The following is a 19,990-nucleotide window of genomic DNA, read 5'->3' as shown; positions in this document are numbered from 1 at the left end:
ATATTTTAAATAGGATAGATACACAGGTGAGAAAAAAGAAACCTGCTGGCAGTTGGACCTTTTCTATAACAAAATGAAAGAAGTGATGAAAAATCTACAAAGAAGATAATTTGGAGTCAGTGAGTTAACTCTTGAATTAATATTGTATTCTTCAGCATTTAAAAGGAACTGGGAAGTCACCACTATGGGACAAAGAATACAGAAAGGGAAGGTAATTTTAAGGAGACAAATACTTTAGCATTTTGCCTTCCTGCCATGTTTTCCCTCCAACTGAATGGGAACAAGTAACATCTGCACATTTATTTTATCTGCTGATTGCAAAGTCATTTCCACTTGCCATGATTTATAAAGAACTACTTGGGTTTTTTTTTTGTTTTTGTTTTTGTTTTTCCTGTCACTGACTTTGCTATAGGGGAATTAAGTATTAGTGAGAAGCAGGTGGTTAAATAGGGCACTGCATTAGAAGTCAGAAAATCGCAAATCCCTTTTCTACTGTCATCTACCTGTGAGATCTTGGTCAAGTCACTTAACATCTCTGAATTATTTTCCTCATCTATAAAATAGGGGAAGCAGTTTAACATCTCTGTGAGGAACAGAAACCTGTTTGCTTTTATGATTTCTTGAAATACAATGTGCAGAGAAGATCATAGTTTTCAGGGAGTTGATTGGTTTTTGAATCCTCTCATCTGTTTTCCACATCAGTATGTTTTTGATATCTGATACTTTTCTCTCCTACTTTTTTTCAATCTTAATTATGGGTTCCATTTTTTGTTCAATTTTAATTTTATTAATTTTAATATTTCTTGCTGTCTCAAGGAATCATTGATTTCTAAATCTGGTCTCCTAAATATTAGGACTTCCAGTAGTTTGAATTGGAGCTGAAAAATCAAGCAGGATGAGGACTGAGAAAAGACCATCAAATTTGGCAACTAAAAGGTCATTAGTAACTTTGAAAAGAGCAATTTCAACTGAACATTGAAGTTAGAGGTCAGATGAGGAAGAAAGTGGGGAATAAGTGAGAAAAGATATGGCTGTGGAGAAAGGATAAGTCATGGGATTTAAAATATCTGAAGAAATGGGAGCTTGAGTGAGTATGAGTAGCTCAGTAGATATTAAAGTTCCTTAGTACCATAGTTGAACTGAAGGAAATCATGAGCTAAATATTCACATTACTTATGATCATGATTGATTCATAAAAGATTTTTTCAGTGTCCAGATGACCTCAAGGGAAATTTTAAAACAAGCTTTTTTTTCTTTTCCTTCAGTAATTTGCCTCATCAACAAGTTATTGTATAGGAAAATAATGTATTTTTCCATGACATATAGAAAGGGACAAGTCTGTGATCATACATCATTGAATTAAAGAGAATTATAGAGAAATGGGGAAAGGTGGAATTTACACCCAGGATTCTTATCCTAGCTCTACCACTTACTATGTATGACTTTGAAGAAGTCTTTTAATTTCTTTGAATTTCAGTTTCCTCATCTACAGGGAGGAGCTTATGCTCAAACACCTCTTAAAATTTCTTCCAACTCCAAAGAAGTGATTCCAATTATCCTGGGAGACCTTTCAATGGTTTTTATGACTTCTATGGTCACAGTGGATGCTTGGCTTGGGATGAATCAGGTCAACTGTCACAAATTACAGGGCGGAGATGGAGGGGGGAAGGTTAGTTAGGGTAGGAGGACTGCTTCAAAGGCCTATTGGTGACAGTAGTTCACTATTAATTATAAAGCACTTACATGTTTTATTTGGCCCTAAGCATTATTTCCATTTTGCAGATGGGGATCCTGAGCTTCAGATTAAGACTTGGAGTGTTACATAGTAGCTAGACAGTTGGTCATTGATAGAGGGAGTACCCCATACCAGTGAAATCACATTCAATTCTTAAGTCTCCCTATGTCCCTATCTCTCTAAGGTCACAGAACTAAGTGTCACAAGTGAGGTTTTAATTGGAGTTGGAGAAAGTGCAGGGAGCAAGAGAAGGGATTATATCAATTTTCTACCCTTAACTTTGAGTGACACTGATAATCATCTTTCATCCCCACTATGAATGTTTGTTAAATGGATCTGACAAAAGACTATACTACAAACATTATGTATAACTGATATGATTATCATCAATGGCTATTTTTTGTTGTTTGCAATATAAAGTTGTGCTAGAAATGCTGAGTGCATACTTGAGCATGCTCTGGGTTAGTGGGATTCATATACTTGCATTTCAGAAACTGCAAAGCAGAGTTCAAGAACTGCTTTCTCTCCCTATGCTCGGTTAGCCTACAGCTCATAGTGAGTCCTAGCACTGATTGACAAGGTGTTCATATTCAGGCTGGGAGTAGGAAAGTAGGGCAACCTAATAATGGTACAGCTTATCTAACTTTAGTCTTTTTTAATCCATTGTCTAGCATGATATTTCTCTAGTACGAATGGTACAAGATCTACTAGCTATATGGGATTACATAGATATAAGAAAATATCTGTGAAATCTTTTAAAAATAGGTTCCACAGAGCATACAATACTTTAAGAGGCTGCCAGGAAAGAACTCACAATAAAAAGCTAGTTTTTTTCATATAATAACGGTGTAAGAGAACTAGGAAAGGTTAATAAACCACTGTGGACTTCGACCTCAGCTCTAGTGAGAAGTAAGGAAGAAGCCTGGGCAAATGGAGACTTCTGGAGAATGAGAGATGACTAAGATGATAGGTCTAAGTGCGAGATTGTTAGGAATACTTTGTGGCTAGGATTCTCTACTGAAAAATAGTACAAGGAAACATCTGTAGATGGGCAGGATTTCCTAAGGTTTCCTAAAAGTAGAATCATCTAAATTTGTATGAAGGACTGGAGTAAAGGGGATAGATTGACACTGGCTGATTAGAGTATATATATTACTAGGTACTCCACAGTTCTTGGTTTATAGATTTTTTTTATTTCTATGCTGTAAAATGTCAATACCAGCTGAGCTAACCCTGTTAGTCATGCATGGGATTTTTGAAAGCAAACAGATCCCAGAAATCTTTGAGTAAACTCATCTATTCTGTTATCGCTAACTTCTGGCTTCCAATTTAGCTATATTCCTTGACCTTTGGCAAATTGGTAAATACTTCTGATCTCTTCTTTTGACACACCCATATTCCCTTCACTTCTGTGGATTCATGTTTCCTCATCTCTACACTATAGTGTAGTTATCTCAATAATATCTCAATTGGTGATCTCATGGATTCCATGGATTCAATTTCATCTTCATGCTGATGATTCTCAAATCTACTTTTTCAACCCTAACTTCTCTCCACATTTTCAGTCTCACATATCCAACTTTCTATTGGATATCTTGAACTGTAAAACCTTTTTAACTCTGTGTGCCCAAAACTGAACTCATTAAACCCCTAACCTCTTTATTTCTATTGAGGGCTCTACAATCTTCCTAGTTACCCAGCTTCTCTACCTAAATCTTGAATCTCCTCTTACATCCCAAATCTAAACTGAAGCCAAATTCTGTAGAATCTATATTTATATCATTTCTCCTATATGCCTTTCCTTCTCTGTCTTTCTACTTTCATCACCCTAGTTCAGAATCTCTTCAAGTCCACCTGGTCTATTTCAAGAGATTTTTGAGTGAGTATTCCTCCCCTCTTAGATTCCTCCCACTCCAGTCTACCACTCAGCTGTTAAAAACTCCCTTCAATTCAATAAGCTCCAGTGACTTCCTTTTATTCCTAGAATCAAATATAAAAATCTCCTATTTGACTTTAAAGCCTTTCAGAATCTCATTTTTTCCCCTACCTCTTCCATCTTCTTTTGCCTAAGTCATCTCCACATACTTCTATGACCTCCTGGTTGTTCCTTGCATACAACATTGTATCTCCCTTCTCTGGGTATTTTCATTGACTATCTTCCCTCTTTCTCCCATCGATGACTTACATTCTGACCTTCCTCATTTCCATCTCTTGACTTTCCTCATTTCTTTCAAGCTTTTCCTGATCCCCTCTTAGGCTACTGCTGAAATTTCCCCTGTAAAGTATCTATCTTCTAATTGTACTCTTTCTTTCTCTCTCCATACTTTCTCTATGTATACACACACACACACTCACACACACATCTATTTTTATATATCACCATTAAACCATGAGCTTCTATAGATCAGAAACTGGTGGTTTGCTTGTGTGTGTGTGTGTGTGTGTGTGTGTGTGTGTGTTTTGCCTTTCTTTGTATCCCCAGTGTTTAGCTGGGGTATTTATTGGCAAATAATAAGTACTTATTGTTCATCCTTGATTTTCAAAGAGGGTCAATGACAACATAGGATGAGGTCTTAACTTGCCCACAAATTGGATTTAAGTGAAGCAGAATCGCACAAAGTCCTCAGCCTCCCTCTCCCAGAGTAATCCAAATCCAAAGTCAAGATGACTGGCGAAGGCCTGAAATGCAGTGGATGACCTTGAAATCTTCAGCGTCTGGCCAGGTGCCACACTGCCTGCTTCTGCTGCTGTCATGGCTGTTGGAATAAACTGTTTTCACCTGCCCATTCCACTGGGGGAGTTTTTCACATATTTGTGATAGACATCTTTCTAACTCATCAACAGTTGTGAAACCTGTTAGTTATCCTCAAGCTGATTTAGTCTGCTGAGAGTTTTGTTGAGGTGTAACAGCTACACATGCTACAGCTTCTTGGAGCCACAGGTGAGAGTTGGGTGAAAGTGGCTAACTGGTGGATGAGCAGTCCTGAAAAAGGCCCAGCAAGCCCTCACACCAGAGATATTAATCCTTCTAGAACATCCCATACACTCCTTATGTATGTTTAATAACTGCTTATTGACTCGATTGCATTCATGCTTAAGAGTCATGCTTTGTAGATTAACATCAATAAATCCTGCTACTTTATGATATCTATCTAAAAGTAGAAAATTTAAGCTTTTTTTTTAGTTTTTTTTTTTTTTTTACTTTGCCTTAATTTTTTATTACTTAACCTTAAGTACCTTACAGGATCAGATTTAGGACTCAAAAGAGTCAAAGTATCATAGATATAAACCTGGGATGAGCCTTGGACTTCATTAATTTCAATTTTCTTATTTTGTATATGAAGAAAAGGAGGTCAAAGTCACAGGGATAAATGGCGCAGCTGAGATTTAACCTAGATCCTTTGAGTCCAAATCCAGCTCTTTAAGTTATAGCACAAATTCATGTTTAAGTTAACAATGTAGATACATATGCTGACTCGAGTGTCAATGTGAAGTCTTCATTCTCTTGCTACATCTGCTAGTGTAATGTACAACTACTAAGATAGAACACATTCCAATTAAAGATTTTTTGCTAGCTCATTCAACTTCCCACATCTTCTGGCTAAGAAGTCAGCTTAACATAGAGACAGTAATACATAAGTGATTTGGTGTGTTATGAAGAATATCACCCTAGAAAAGTGCTGCTCTTAAGTCTTAGTGCAGATAATAGAAATTCTACCATTTAAGAGTTATTCTCTTGTCTCTGACCCTTCTCAAAACAAAGAATGAGGAAGCTATCTCAGGACAAATCACCCATTGGATAGAGGTGTACTGAAAAATTAGGGTATGGGAAGGCATCTTCACCAACCTCTTAATTTTGCCCAGAATCAGTTTTGTCTGGACTTTTCGTCCAGCAGTCTTTTACTGATAACTTGTAGTATGGAAAGTTTTCAGAGGAAGACCAACAGTGTATCAAGTCCATCCAAACTCACCTTTGCAGTATTGATGAACTGCCACCTCTGGCTTACTAGTTTCTGAGACTGGCCACCCAGAACTGGTTGCAGAGTTAATATCTTTGTCTTCCGTTCATGCTTTGGCCTAACAATACCTAATCTATCCTCCTCTCTCGTCTCAGATTCTACAGGTAATCATTTTTAATTCACACAACAGTCTGCTCAACTTGACATTTACTGGCAGCCTCAACCCTTTACCTTCACTCTATTACCACACATTATCTCTGCCTATCAGCTTCACCTAACTTGCTTGTTTTTTTACTTATCCATGTAGATGTTTTTTTTCCCCCCTAGTTGTATATAATTTCCTTGAAGGTCTAAACTAGTTTTTGTCTTAGTATCTATCACCAGACCCTAACAAAGTTCTTGGCTCACAGTAAATATTTAATATATGCTTATCAAATTAAATGTAATTGCTCTCTACCTCAGTGGGCACGTCTTACAAATAACTCCCAGTCAATCCTGGCAGACTGACCAATTCCAGACATGTATTTATAAGTTGCTACAGCCAATCCTTTAGTTTCACCACAAAAACCCTGCCTTATTTCATTTGGAAATTTTATCTATATCATTTTGGTTCAGCTGGTAGCAGATTTTTCTGAGGCTGACCTGGATGTTAAATGATTCAAAAATGTTGCTCCTGCAAAATATGCTGTTTGTGTTACCACAAAGGATATTAGCATTGATTATAATAGTTTCACACAGAAGTTAAATAAATATAAACTAATTGCCATAATAAGGAGGCCAAAGAATGGCATGGTCAATAAGTTTGACTTTCTTTTTAAAAGGGAGATGGCAACTTAAGATCACCTTAGTTTAAAATATAAACTTGTTCATAAAATTTAAATAAGGATCACGAAATGAGAAAAGTGAAAAGTATTATCTAATAAAAAAAAAAAAAAGGAAAGTAAAAATCAGTTTAAAATCTTGGTGAAAGACCCAACTAACAAAATCATCCTTAAAGATTTTAAGAATAAAAGTGGAAGGATATGAATAGAAGAAAAAGAAGAAAAGATCTATGAAACTTGGATAAGTATTTTCAGCAGCAAAAACAATAACTTTGACATTAGTCATATTAGGACAAGTGTATTAAAAGAAATGCATGCTAGAGATGGCACAATTGTGAAGGTGATCTATTCACAAAGTCTCTGAAGTAGGGATAAGATTCCATAAGGTCAGAAAAGTCTTGGACTTTATATTGTAGTATAAAAAAATTTTTTAAAAGTATAAAAAAAAGTTTGTACATAAGTAGACACACACACACACACACACACACACACACGAGATGCAGAAACCTGAAAATCAACAACTACCTCCATATGCCTACATGATCATCTGTGTAAAAATGTTTATGAGAATCATCTTCACAGGTACCAATGATTTCCTCAATAGGGAATAAGCAGTTTTTCTCAATATTACACAATAGAAGGGAATATAACTCCACAACCACCAATTTGACTGAAAGTTATAGGAAATTAAAGAACTGACTGTACTTTACTATTTTTTTAAAAATTTGATTCAGTGAGGCAAAACATGAAAATTTATTCAAATAAGGTGACTTCTGTACATACATCAAAATCATTTAAGGTTGAAGTTGAGAGTGTTGGAAAGGTGCCTATTGAGTGTGAAGAGAACAAATAAGGAACAATGAAAAAGACTGGTAGTAAAGGATGTCAGAAAAACATGTGTTAATAGAAAAAAAAAAAAGAAAAAGCTGGTTGCTATACGTGGTGGGGTTGAGGAATTTCAGGTAGACAGCCTGAGTTAGTATTCTTGTGATATTAGGAGAAAAGGAGGATGGCTATCAGAATTTTGGAAAGTCCTCTTGCAGTGAATTTATGGGAATACATGGATAATTCCATGCAAGGATGGACAAGCATGGATGAGTGTAACATACATTGTTGGAAAGTATAATCAAATCAATGAAATTGCAGTTCCATTTGAATAAAACACTCACAGTTTGATAGTATAAAGCAGCTGAGTTTTGCTGAAAAAGAAAATTATATAAATTATAATTTCTCTTGTCATATACATATAATGACAGTTATATTATTTGGAAATAGTAACTAAACTTTAGAACGGGGACATGGTATTTATTTGTGTATCTTAGGCAAATTGCTCCCTCTGGGTGTTACTGTCCACTGCAGACTTAGAATTTTCCCTGTAATACAAACAACTTGACAGCACAAGATAAATATCTACAATATATGCCATGGATCCAGAATCTTCTGGCATTAAAAATTGTTCATTTATAAAAACTTTAATGTCCTCACACGTGACATCTCTCACAGGTACTGTACCCTTGGCAGCTTCTGACACCTGAACTGGATTGTACTCATTTTCTACTTTCTTTCTGTGGCACATCTAAATTGAAGGTGCATTAAGTGCTTAGGAATTATCACTCTGATGGCCTTTGAGTCTGTAATCAACTTTCAAAACCAGAAGTCATCTGAAATACAAGAAGTTATTTCATGCATATGAAGATTTTTGCTGGTAAACAACATTTACATTTTAAACTATTTCATTTTTATAATGCCAACATGCAATGATAATTCTGACTTAATTGTCCTTGTAGAAAGAAAAACAGACCTGTTTATCGAATTTCATTGAACTTCTCAGTCTACATGTAAACCCACAGAATCCCTAGGTAGATAGAGCCATTGCTAAAGATTGTATGGAATATTCCTAAAAATACTTTGTTTAGTTCAGTTTTATGTGTTTTTAATGTAATTTTCATTTTTTCATGTAGCATATTCAAATATTGCAGCTACACAGTTCTTAATGGTGAAAAGAGTTTATTATCTAAAAATATGCAGATGCTTTCCAAATTTCACCTTTTAAATCATCCTCAGGATGACTTGGCTTAGTTGAGTCTTTCACCATACTTTCTTTGAATTCTAGGACTTCTTGTTCTTTCATAAGGCAATATCATTGTTCTCCAAAATAATTTACAAATGTGTTTTGCTCTAAATCAAAACCACTTTTTTTGTGTGCCATATCTCTCCACTTCAAATTTATGCTACCTGAGCAATATCTAGATTCTTTGAATCTCCTTGGTAGAGGTATATGGAGTTTGAAAAGAGGATTAGCATAATGCATGGAGTGGGGCAATTTGAGCTTGGTCAGACATCAAAGATGGTAAAGTCATCCACTACATCCTGAGCCATTGCCAGTTTTGATTTTTGTCTTGCCATTGGATTGACAACTGCCTCATTTCAATCCAATCCATGCACAATTAAAGATATCATTCCATGATATCATTAGTCCACTTTGAGAACAGAGGAACAACAATTATGGTAATTAATTTACAATATGAATATCCACACACATTTATAATATATACATATATATATATATATATATACATATTTATGTACAAATATACACACATACACAGACATATAAATTAAATTGTTCAAGGAATTTTTCTATCTCATTATCCAAAAACTTGCAACAAATGCTGACACAGAAACTACAATTATTTTCACAGTGACATCTTTTAAAATGTTTATTATGAGAAGTAGGTTATGAGAAGGCTAATTCTCTTGAGAAATTCCATTCCATTCCATCATGCCAGGTCTTCCGCTTTGTCTCCAGTCTTTGGGAGGAAGGAAAGAAGTGACATTTCATCAGCTCCTTCTATTAGTCCCTTCACCTCAGCTCAGAGAGGATTCTACCCTGAGACCAAATCCCTAGAAATATTGATAACCTATTGGAACTCACTCTTTAATATTTAACAGACTCCTATCCCATCGTATCCTCCCTATTCTTGTGATACTGAACTCCTGGTTCTTTTTATTCATATTCCTTTTATTTTCTATTAACTAATCTTTTATTCTCATTTTTCTTTAATTTTAGATATCTCTCAAAATGACCCACTCTAAGGCTATTCACTTGACATTGTCCACAATGCTCTCTGGAATGCCTGTTCCATGAGTAACAAACACTTCCATTTAAAATATTTATTTTTCGTGCAGTTTCCATCTTCCATCCCTTATTTCCATTGAGAACCTATGGCCATATTTTCATTTTATTACTACTTCCTTTTATCTTCTCATTTATATTGAGGAAGTCAGGATTAATATTATTCAGCTTCCCCTATAGTGTATCTATTTGTTGGTCACTAGACAGGAATCTCACATTTAGAATAGCAACAACTAAGTTAATGTTTCTAGGTGGAATAAAAGTTATGATATTCTTGGCATCCTTTTCCTCCTTTTTAGCCTTTTTTCCTATTGTTGCAAAAAGGGAAGTGTTGGCTATGCAGGACTGAGGACCATTCTGCAGTGTGTGTGTGTGTGTGTGTGTGTGTGTGTGTGTGTGTGTGTGTGTGTGTTTGTGTGTGTGTGTGTTTCATGAGTTGCCATGGTCAAAGAATTCTTTATCTAGTGGTCAGCTTCCAGGTGATGAGCTTCTCTCCTTTTAGCCACACTGGCCTTTGGAGAAGAGACAGAATCTGTTGACAGAACCATTTTCAATGTTCTCTCCAGGCTGATAGAACTTGTGAGAAGTTGAATTCTACTCACTTAATCTTTTGAAAACTAGGGCCTCTTCCATACTATGATAAAGCACTAGAGGACTTAATATGTTGGAATTATAATTAATTCTTGGGGGGTGAAAGGGACAGCCTAACTTCCTCATTTTATAGATGAAAAAAACGAGGCCCTGGGAGGTTAAGGGACATATAAGTTCGTACAGGCAGAGGCAAAATTTGAACCCTCATCCCCTCTTATCAGAACTAGTGGAACTCTGCTGTTTGTTCTGTTTGGAAACCAACGATGTTATATCAACAAGAGATATTTTATGTATGATCCAAGACATTTCATCTATGAACCTAATTTTGGAGATGAGACTGAGGCTCAGAGGCATGAAATAATCACATAAAAATCACAAAGCTACTCAGTACATTGGGATGGGCCTCAAACCTTTCTTGTCTCCCAGCATAATCCACTTTCCAACACACTATGAGGCTTCTTCCCACATTGCAAAACCTTATTCCCTATTATTCTTTATAATGGGATTTACCAATTTGAAAATTAAATGAAGACTTCAGCTAATCAGATTGAAAAATTCAGTTGTATGCTAATGTCCTTTTACTACAAGAATGTGATATAACATTTATGCATGTAATTTGCAACTGATTTCTAAGCCTGAACAGCTAGGTAGAACAGTGAGTTCAAATGGTGAGTTCAAATCCAGCCTCAGACACTTTCTAGCTGTGTGACTCTGGGCAAGTCACTTAACTTTTTTTGCCTCAGTTTCCTCATCAGTAAAATAAGCTGGCGAACCATTCCAGTATGTTTGTCAAGAAAACTTCAATGCCAGGAGATCATTATATACCTCAACAACGATACTGTATGAGGATGTATTCTGATGGAAGTGGATCTCTTCGATAAAGAGAGCTAATTCAGTTTCACAAGGATGAACAGAAGCAGCTACACCCAAAGAAAGAACACTGGGAAATGAATATAAACTGCTTGCATTTTTGTTTTTCTTCCCGGGTTATTTATACCTTCTGAATCCAATTCTCCCTGTGCAACAAGAGAACTATTTGGTTCTGCACACATATATTGCATCTAGGATATACTGTAACCTATTTAACATGTATAGGACTGCTTGTCATCTGGGGGAGGTGGTGAAGAGAGGGAGGGGAAAAATCGGAACAGAGGTGAGTGCATGGAATAATGTTGTAAAAAATTACTCTGGCATGGGTTCTGTCAATAAAAAGTTATTTAAAAAAAAGGAAAAAAAAAAGAAAACTTCAATGCTATCATGAAGAGTCAGACACAACTATAAAATGACTGAACAAGAAATCCCTAAGTTTTCTTTTAGAAGGGGCAAGAAAAAGTAAACTTTCAATTTTACATCTACTTTGCTCCACAGAACCAGACACCCCTCCCACATTAAGCTCATCTAATTTCACCAAACCTTGATTTTCATCACTTCCTTCAGTTCTCCTCTTCTTTGACTGGAGGACTGGGGGGTGGCAGTCCAAACTTCTCCCCATGCTTTCCTTTACAGAAGACAGATATTGGATTCATACCACTTTGCATCTGCTGCCCTATTTACTTTCACTTCCACAGAATAAAATATGTCCACACCTCTAGTGTCCCTTCTCCTCCAGCACTTACTCTCTGTTTTCATGCCTGCATTTGTTTTTTCTTTAGATTATAAATTCATTGAGGACAAAGACTAGTTCTTTTTAATTATTATTAATTGTATCCCCAGAAATAGCACAGTGCCCGATATGCTGTTGTTCATCCTTCTTTTTCATCACAGCATGATGCATTGCCTTACTTTGAATTAGATTTAAGAGAGGCAGAATTGCAAAGTCATCCCCCTCAGTGTCTCTTCCACTATGGCAGGACAAAAGTCAAGACAACCTTGATATCTTCAATGAATGAAGAGCTCATACACTCCATATTGTAGAATTGGATTGGATTGGAACTGATTTTCTTCTTTTTAAATTTTGTTTTAATATCTAGCTTGTTCATTTCTCATATGCAGATTCAGGAGGACTAGTAGCTCTGGTGTGAAGGCTTGCAAAGTTCTTTTCAGTCCTCCTTACCCACTTGTGGTGTTTACCTGGCACTCATCTCTCCTGTGACTCTAAGAAGCTGTAACATTCACAGAAGCCAAACCCCAGCTCAGTGGCTAAGCCAGGTTGGAGATAAACTGACAGGCTCAGATCTATTGGTATTTAGGGAGACATCCAACCCAACCATGTGAAGAGATCCCCTGGAAGAATGAGCCAATGAGAACAATTTGTTCCAACGGCCATGAAGGCAGCCGAAGAGATGCTATGGAGTGTTTAGGCTTGGTCAGACATTGAAGGTTCCACGGTCATCCACCGCATCCTTGGCCCTCACCAGTCTTAACTTTTGTCCTGTCACTGGACTTTGATTGCTTCAGAAGAGACAGAGAGCTAGGGATTTTGTGCAACTCTGCCTCCTTAAATCCAAGTCACCGACAAGTCAAGAAATCATCCTGTGGTGTCACTGGTTCACTTTGAAAACAAAGGATGAAAAGTAATCCTTCCCTGGCCCTAATTCATGCCAAAGGAAAGGTGACATGGGGGATAAAGTGTTAGACTTGCAGTCAGGAAGACCTAAGTTCAAATCCTACCTTAATTAGTAGCTGCATAACCCACGCAAGTGACAACTTCAGTTTCCTCATCAGGGAAAAAAGTGGGAGGAAAGGGGCATCACAGAGCTCAGAGTATCTACTTCATACAATTATTGTGAGAATTAAATACGATTATCTAGGTAAAGAGCTTTGCAAAAATTAAAGCCGTATATAAAATGCTAGTTATCATTCTTATTACAATTATTATACCTTTATTATTATTAAACCTGCTGCCAATCAAGCCTGCTGTGGTGTGCCATAATAACTTAGGATATTCTTATAAATGTGTTCATGGCATGACAGAAAACCATTCAAGAAATGTGAGGGTTTTACAGGGCTGGCCTAAGGCCTCACCTATATTGGAAAGAAAAGGGATTTTTTCATGTGTAGCAAGCAGCACAAGAAATTTAACAAGCTTGAACCATGGTTGATACGACCCATTTCCTGGGAGTAACTAATCGGAGTGGAGCAGATTCAATAGCCCACAAGACAAAGGTAGACTAGGAAACCGTGTCAACATGACAATGTTACACCGCTCCTCCATTCGTGGAGCAGGCCACAGGGGAAAAAAAAATATTTTAACTGAAAAAGAAATCCATCAGCCTGCAGAGGGCCGCTTCCATTTAGACATCTCCCTTTTGCTCCAGCGTTCATTGACAATACAATGCATTGAGACGATTAGGAGGGTATTCCTGGAGCTCCCTCCCAGCACCCTCGCCTTCCTTTCTCGTTTCTGTTTCCCTTTCAGTTAGGATTCCAACTGACTTAAACATCCATTCTCACACACATACCCACATGGCTCAGGAGATCTTGTGTAAAATTTCTGGGGGTTGGGGTAGAAGGGAAAGGGTTTCTGAATCAGAAAACTTTTTTGAATTTTGATTACTCCATGATATTGAAAATGGAAATTTTGTACATCGTGTCCTTATGACCATTTTTTTTTTTTTTTTTTGTACTTGGTGAACAACAAAAACAAGGAGGGGAAATACAGAACAATTTCACACCTGAAATTGAAGGAGTTGATTACTGTCATTTTGATGATGTGCCTTTTATAACGTTTGCAGTGGTTAAGAAAGACTTTATGGTTTGGAGCCTGAGCACTTTAGAGTGATTCAAAATTATTGAAGAGCTACAAATTTTATAAAGTGCCTCAATTTGTTACTGACTCAAGCAGCCCTGGAGCGGCTCAGCAGAGCTTTTAGTGCTATGCACAGCCTGCAAATGCTCTTATAATCTTCCCAGGTGTCTCTCCTTCACATGTGTCCATCCTGGATCCTCATGCTCATGGATATACTCCCACACCATCCCTAGCAGCAACCTCACTGCTCTCATCTAAAGGCCCACATGGCACAAAAGCAGCATTCTCACAGGGGAATAATTTGGGCAACTCAGAAAATACAAAAGCAGTCCTCGATTGTCATCTTGGTTTTGCCAGAATAAAAACTTCTGGCCATCTAATTGGGAGTCTCAGGGGGAAGAAGACAGCTTGGAAATTGCAAAATGAGAGGCATCATATTTTAAAGTCGCTAGGAAACACTTGAGAGACTAATGTTGAAAAAGTAGGTGCTTTTAAATTAACTGGAAGTTTTAAAAGTACAGATTAGTAAGAGCTTATTCTCAGTTTTCTTTCTGTTATGGACTTTGCCTCACTAGGCTCTGATATGTGTCTGTTTTGGTGTAACAGGGAGGTCTACTGACCTTGTTTGGAACAATAAAGGCGTAATTTTTGAAATGTCAAATGACCAAGTAATTTAGGTATTTGTTTAGAACTCATGGTGTCATTTGTCATTCTTGCACAGGTTGAGCGATCTCTTTTTTTTTTTTCGAGGTGTTTATGCAGCTTCTGAGTGTTTTTTAGTATGATTCCTCATGCTGCTGATATGAAAGTCATGTTTAATATTTTCAGAACTATTGTTATCCCTATCAGATAGCTCAGCACTTTTACTAAGGCATTATACAATCAGGAAGGGTAATCAAGCTTATTGAATATGAAGTAATTGAATGGAACAACAAAACCTGGGGGAAGGTTCAAAAGTAAACACTTATTTGAGAATAGTTTGTGTGTCTGAAACAACATGGAATATTGGGAGGAAACTCATTTTCCAGGTAAGGAAACTGAGGTCCATTTCCACTAAGGAAGTGAAAATGACTTGGCCAAGATCAGACTGCAAGGCTCCACATCCACAGGAAACCTCTCTTATGAGACACTTTATCCTGTCTATATCTTATTCAAATATCCTTGTTTGCTCGTTTTCTCCCTCAGACTATGGGCTTCTTGAGAACAGGAACTGTTGGTATTTTGCCTTTCTTTGCCCCCAAAGCTTAGAGGATGTGGAAGAAGAGGAAGAATAAGCATTCACTAAGCACCTACTATGTGCTAGATACTGTTGTAATCACTTTATACATATTATCTGATTTGACTCTCAGAACAACCCTGGAAGATAGGTTGCTATTATTGTCTCCATTTTGGAGTAGAGAAAATTGAAGTAGACAGGTTTAATGTGATCAGGATCACATAGTCAGTAAGTACCTGAAACTGGCTTTGAATTCAAGTATTCCTTATTTCAAGTCCAGAACTCTATTTACTGTACTCACTTGGGCTTGCCATGATTTAAGGCATATAGTAGGCCCTTCATAAATGCTAGTTGATTGATTTCTAACTTCTAGGCCAAATATTATTTTACTACACAATGTTGTGAGTGAATATTTATTTCTAGGGGCCTTATGTATAAGGGCCTTATGTCAGTGTTTTTATTGTTATTATCATTGTTATTATTTTAATATAATGCCTTAAAGTTTACATAGTACTTTTCTTGTAACAATCCAGCAGGTAGTCTACTTATTATTATCTCCATTTTATCAGTGAGGAAATTGAGAAGCAAATTGACTTGTTCTTAGTTAGACAGTGAGTGGCCAGCCACTTTTTGCATTTCAAGCTCAAAGCTTTTACTATGTCACTTAATATGGCTTATAAGTGATTTAGAAATATTATTTGAATACAGGTTCATTAGAAATCAATTCTTTATTTGGAAATATATTTATGTAATGAAAGAAAAAATGGAATTGACTTGAATTTACAATTTTTGTTTTTTATTTCAGATTTCTAAAACATGATACTTTCCTCATTTTTTTTTTCTTCTCTACTGTTTAATTCCACTTTCCCAAGTCTGAGTTTAGCCAATATAAAAGAGTAATTAAGCAGTTATTTAGGAGGCAGGCACTGTGTACTTTCCTCATTTTAATAATACATTTTGCTATAGATATTTCTGTAATAAAACAGAATAAAATATAGCAGATATTCATTCCATCTTATTTTCCTTGGCAGAGTTGCCAAAGCCATAGAATAAATGTTTAAGTGATTCCTCTCCTCTTCTATCTCCACCCTCTTTCATTAACATTTCTTTGTAGTAATGGACTCATTCCTGACCATTCTAAGTGATGCAGTCATTTACTATTCCCTTTTCCAGCTTATTTTACAAATAAGGAAACTGAGACAAACAAGATTCAATGACTTCCTCAGGATCATACAGCTAGTAAGTGTCTGAGGCCAGATTTGAACTTGGGAAGATGAATCTTCCCTGATTCCAGGTCTAATACTCTGTCCACTGCACTACTAGCATTATATTAAGTACTTACATGTAGTAAACCCTTTATAAATTCTTTTTGAATTGAATTTGGTGATGGTGGAGAATTTCAACTATATATACTTCTGTTGGAATTCTCTCTGTGCCAGAAGCAGAAGAGCTGATAAATTATTTATTTCCATTAATCATGACCTCATTTTTCAAAAAATGGAAAAAAAATGAAGGGAATGTCTATTCTAGGCTTGATTTTGAACATTTTTTTTTCAGTAGAAAGTTGTAATGATGGAACTTAGGAAGAAGTGATTACCCCATTTTGGAGTTTGTGACAGAGAAGAGAAAGTCATCGCAAGCCAAAGGAAAGATCTTAATCTTGAAATATTGACAACATGAGCAAAAAATTCTGATAAAAAAAAAACAGGGAAAGTGTTTAAGATTGATGTAAATCAACACTGGGAACTGTTCAGTTATGTCTGATTTTTATGTTATATTAAAGATAAGATATAAAAAGATATCTATAAAGATATATTAAAGATAAGATAACGGAAAATGAGCACACAAAAGAGATAGTCCTGCATGGAGAAAATGAGGAGCCCTGGAGATTATAATGATCTGAGTTTGGTGATGAATGCTAAGGATGGTACAAAGGGCTATTGTGAATGATGTTGAGAGAGGGTAAATTCAAAGAATAAGATTAGTTAGCATTAATATAGAACTTGAAGGTTTTACATATGTTCTCTCCATCTTACAGATGAAGCTTAGACTGTTTGTGTTAAGTGACTTACCCAGAATGGTACAGTCAACGAGTGTCCCAGGCTGTTTTCAAATTTAGGTCTTCTTGGCTATAAGAGCAACGCTCTATCCATGCACTATGCTACCTGAGATCATTAATTGGAATAGATGGAATTGTTAAGATTCTTACAAGGTTCTAAATCAGTTGTCTAATTTTAGCATCATGCTTAGTAGTTCTCTGGTTCACTAATGTGTTAAATACATCGGAATTCTACAAGATTATCAAGTCCAGGAGATTCACAAGTTCAGTGGAGGAGATTCACAAGTCACAGCTCTCACAATCCCACTCTCGGAGGAGGAGTCAACTTTTGAGTTCACACCTTTAAGAGATCATATATAAGGAGTTCCCACAAGCCAACTAGAGACTTTTGTGAGATTGAGAAGCCAGGATTCAGTTGGGCAGAATGAAGGATTCAGAGAGAGCTGGAGGCTGAAACTGGCAGAGGCAAAAGGACTAGCAACAGGAGCTCTTGGAACCAAGGAGAGAGATAGGCTTCTAAGAAAGCTAACCAGGCTATTTTGGAAGAGACAATAAAAGACTGGACTTTAATTCCTGGCTGCATTCGAGGTGGTTATTACTCTGAACTGAAACTAAGGCTTCATCCAGGAGCCCCCCAAGAAACCTGCAACTGGAGAACTTTATGTTTTAGAGAAGAGAACATTACATGGAATAACGGAAAATGAAGATGGATGACTTGACTCTTATTTTGACTTGTCTTCTATTTCAAATACTTCTTTGAAATTCTTTGAAAGGATAGAATGAAACTAGTTATTAGGAGGCCCAGTATAAGCAAAGAAATAGCAAAAGATCATAAGTTGTTACTCAGTCATATTTGACTCTTCATGACCCCATTTGGCATTTCTTGGCAAAGATACTGGAGTAATTTGCCATTTTCTTCTCCAGCTCATTTTACATATAAGAAACTGAAGCAAACAGGATTAAGTGACTTGCCCAGGATGACATAGCTAGTAAGTGTCTAAGGTCAGATCTGAATTTAGGAAGATGATTCTTCTTGATTCCAAGCCCAGCTTTACCTAGATACCAAAAGATCAAATAGCTTCTTCAGTGAGAATTCAATTCAACAGGTATGTGAGTACCTATTATATGGAAGACACTGTGTGAGGTGATCTTCGAGGACAAAGGACAAACAATAACAACAGGTGTTGGAGATGCAAAAAAAAAAAAAACTTTTAAAAAAATGATTTAACTCCTCTCTTTAAAGAGATTATATTTTACTAGGGGAGAAATGAAACGATAGAGTGAAGATATAAGTAATTAGCTCTATTTTTGTTTCCAGTTTCTATTCTAAGAGAAACCCTCTTGGAAGAGAAAAACAGTTAAAAAAGAGATCAGGGAGTTTGAAGCCAGAAAAGACCTAAAAAGTATATAGTTATAAGAGTGAAAGAAACATTTATTAAATACCTATTATATGGAAAGCACTTTGCTGATGTTAAGGAGCACCAATTAAAATGAGTACTTCTGTGTTCATGATTGAAGAGAAGATTGTTCATTAAACTCTGAATTTTTATTATATATGGTTTGCTTTTTAAAGTTATAATAAATTGAATATATAAATTATAAATCTATTCATTATTTTGTGGTGTCTTCTGTCTATTTTATTGCATACATTTTAAAAAGTCTTTCCTTCCTTCCTTCTTAGCTTCCTTCCTTCCTCTCTTCCCTTTCCTTTAAGGTTGTAGGGAGGACAAAGGATGGAGAGATGCAAAAGATGGATAGAATAAAGGAGGCACAATGTGGTATCAGATAGCCTAATAATCTCTTATAATACACACACAATACATACACACAACACATATACAACCATTTGGTGCTGTATTCCTTTTTCCTCATGTATGTCCTGGACAAGAATTTAAAACTACAGACACCAGGCATTATGGACTACATTTTATCAATTATGATTATTTTGTCCCTACCACATACTCAAACACATACACACATCTTTCCCTCCCCACCCTCAGTTATTTGTAGTTCTCTGCTTTGCAAAGTTCTGCTTTCCCTTGTCAAGCTTTGCATTAAAAAAAAAAAAAAAATTAATCTTGACTCCTAACTCTCCCCTCTGAAGGGAGCTCTAGATGATGGCCTTGGCACATATGTGCACCGATCCACAACTGTGTGTCACAATCTATCCCAGTCAGTGTTCTGTGAGGAAATTTCAACCAGGTTCATTTACTCCTGCCTGATCCACTTTGTGGTACAATGATTTGTTTGATTAAAGTGCAAGCCACCTGGATATTTGTAAACAGAATGTACAAATATCCAAGTACTCAGTTTCCATTAAGAAAGTTTAAGTGCAGTGGGCTAAACTGCCAAAAGTTAGTATATTAAAGAAGAGTGAGAGGCCTTTATGCTACCTTGCATAGCAGAAAGAAACCTTAGATAAAAGACATTTGCATGTGAAATTGGTAATAGTGTTGTATACCCTTAAATCCACCTAGATAGAATATGAATTTCTTCAGTATTTCCTCAGGAGTGTGGTTTGAGATATCCAATGTGACTGCAATTCTTATATAATAAATTGTACCTTATAATTATTGAGGAAGGTAGGTGATGAGGTGGTTAAATAATAATAATAATAATATTAATCAAATAAGGGCAAGAACAACAACAGATAGTGCTCTAAAATTACAAGATGTTGAGATAAATGATAATTATTAATAACCAATTATTAATTGAAATTAATGTTTTCCTTCTTGTTTCCTCATTCAAAGTCTAGTCTCTCAAGGAGTTTATTGACTTTGCCCAA

This window comes from Antechinus flavipes, chromosome 1, assembly GCF_016432865.1.
Source record: "Antechinus flavipes isolate AdamAnt ecotype Samford, QLD, Australia chromosome 1, AdamAnt_v2, whole genome shotgun sequence".
Taxonomy (NCBI): domain Eukaryota; kingdom Metazoa; phylum Chordata; class Mammalia; order Dasyuromorphia; family Dasyuridae; genus Antechinus; species Antechinus flavipes.
Note: the sequence above shows the minus strand (reverse complement) of the source record.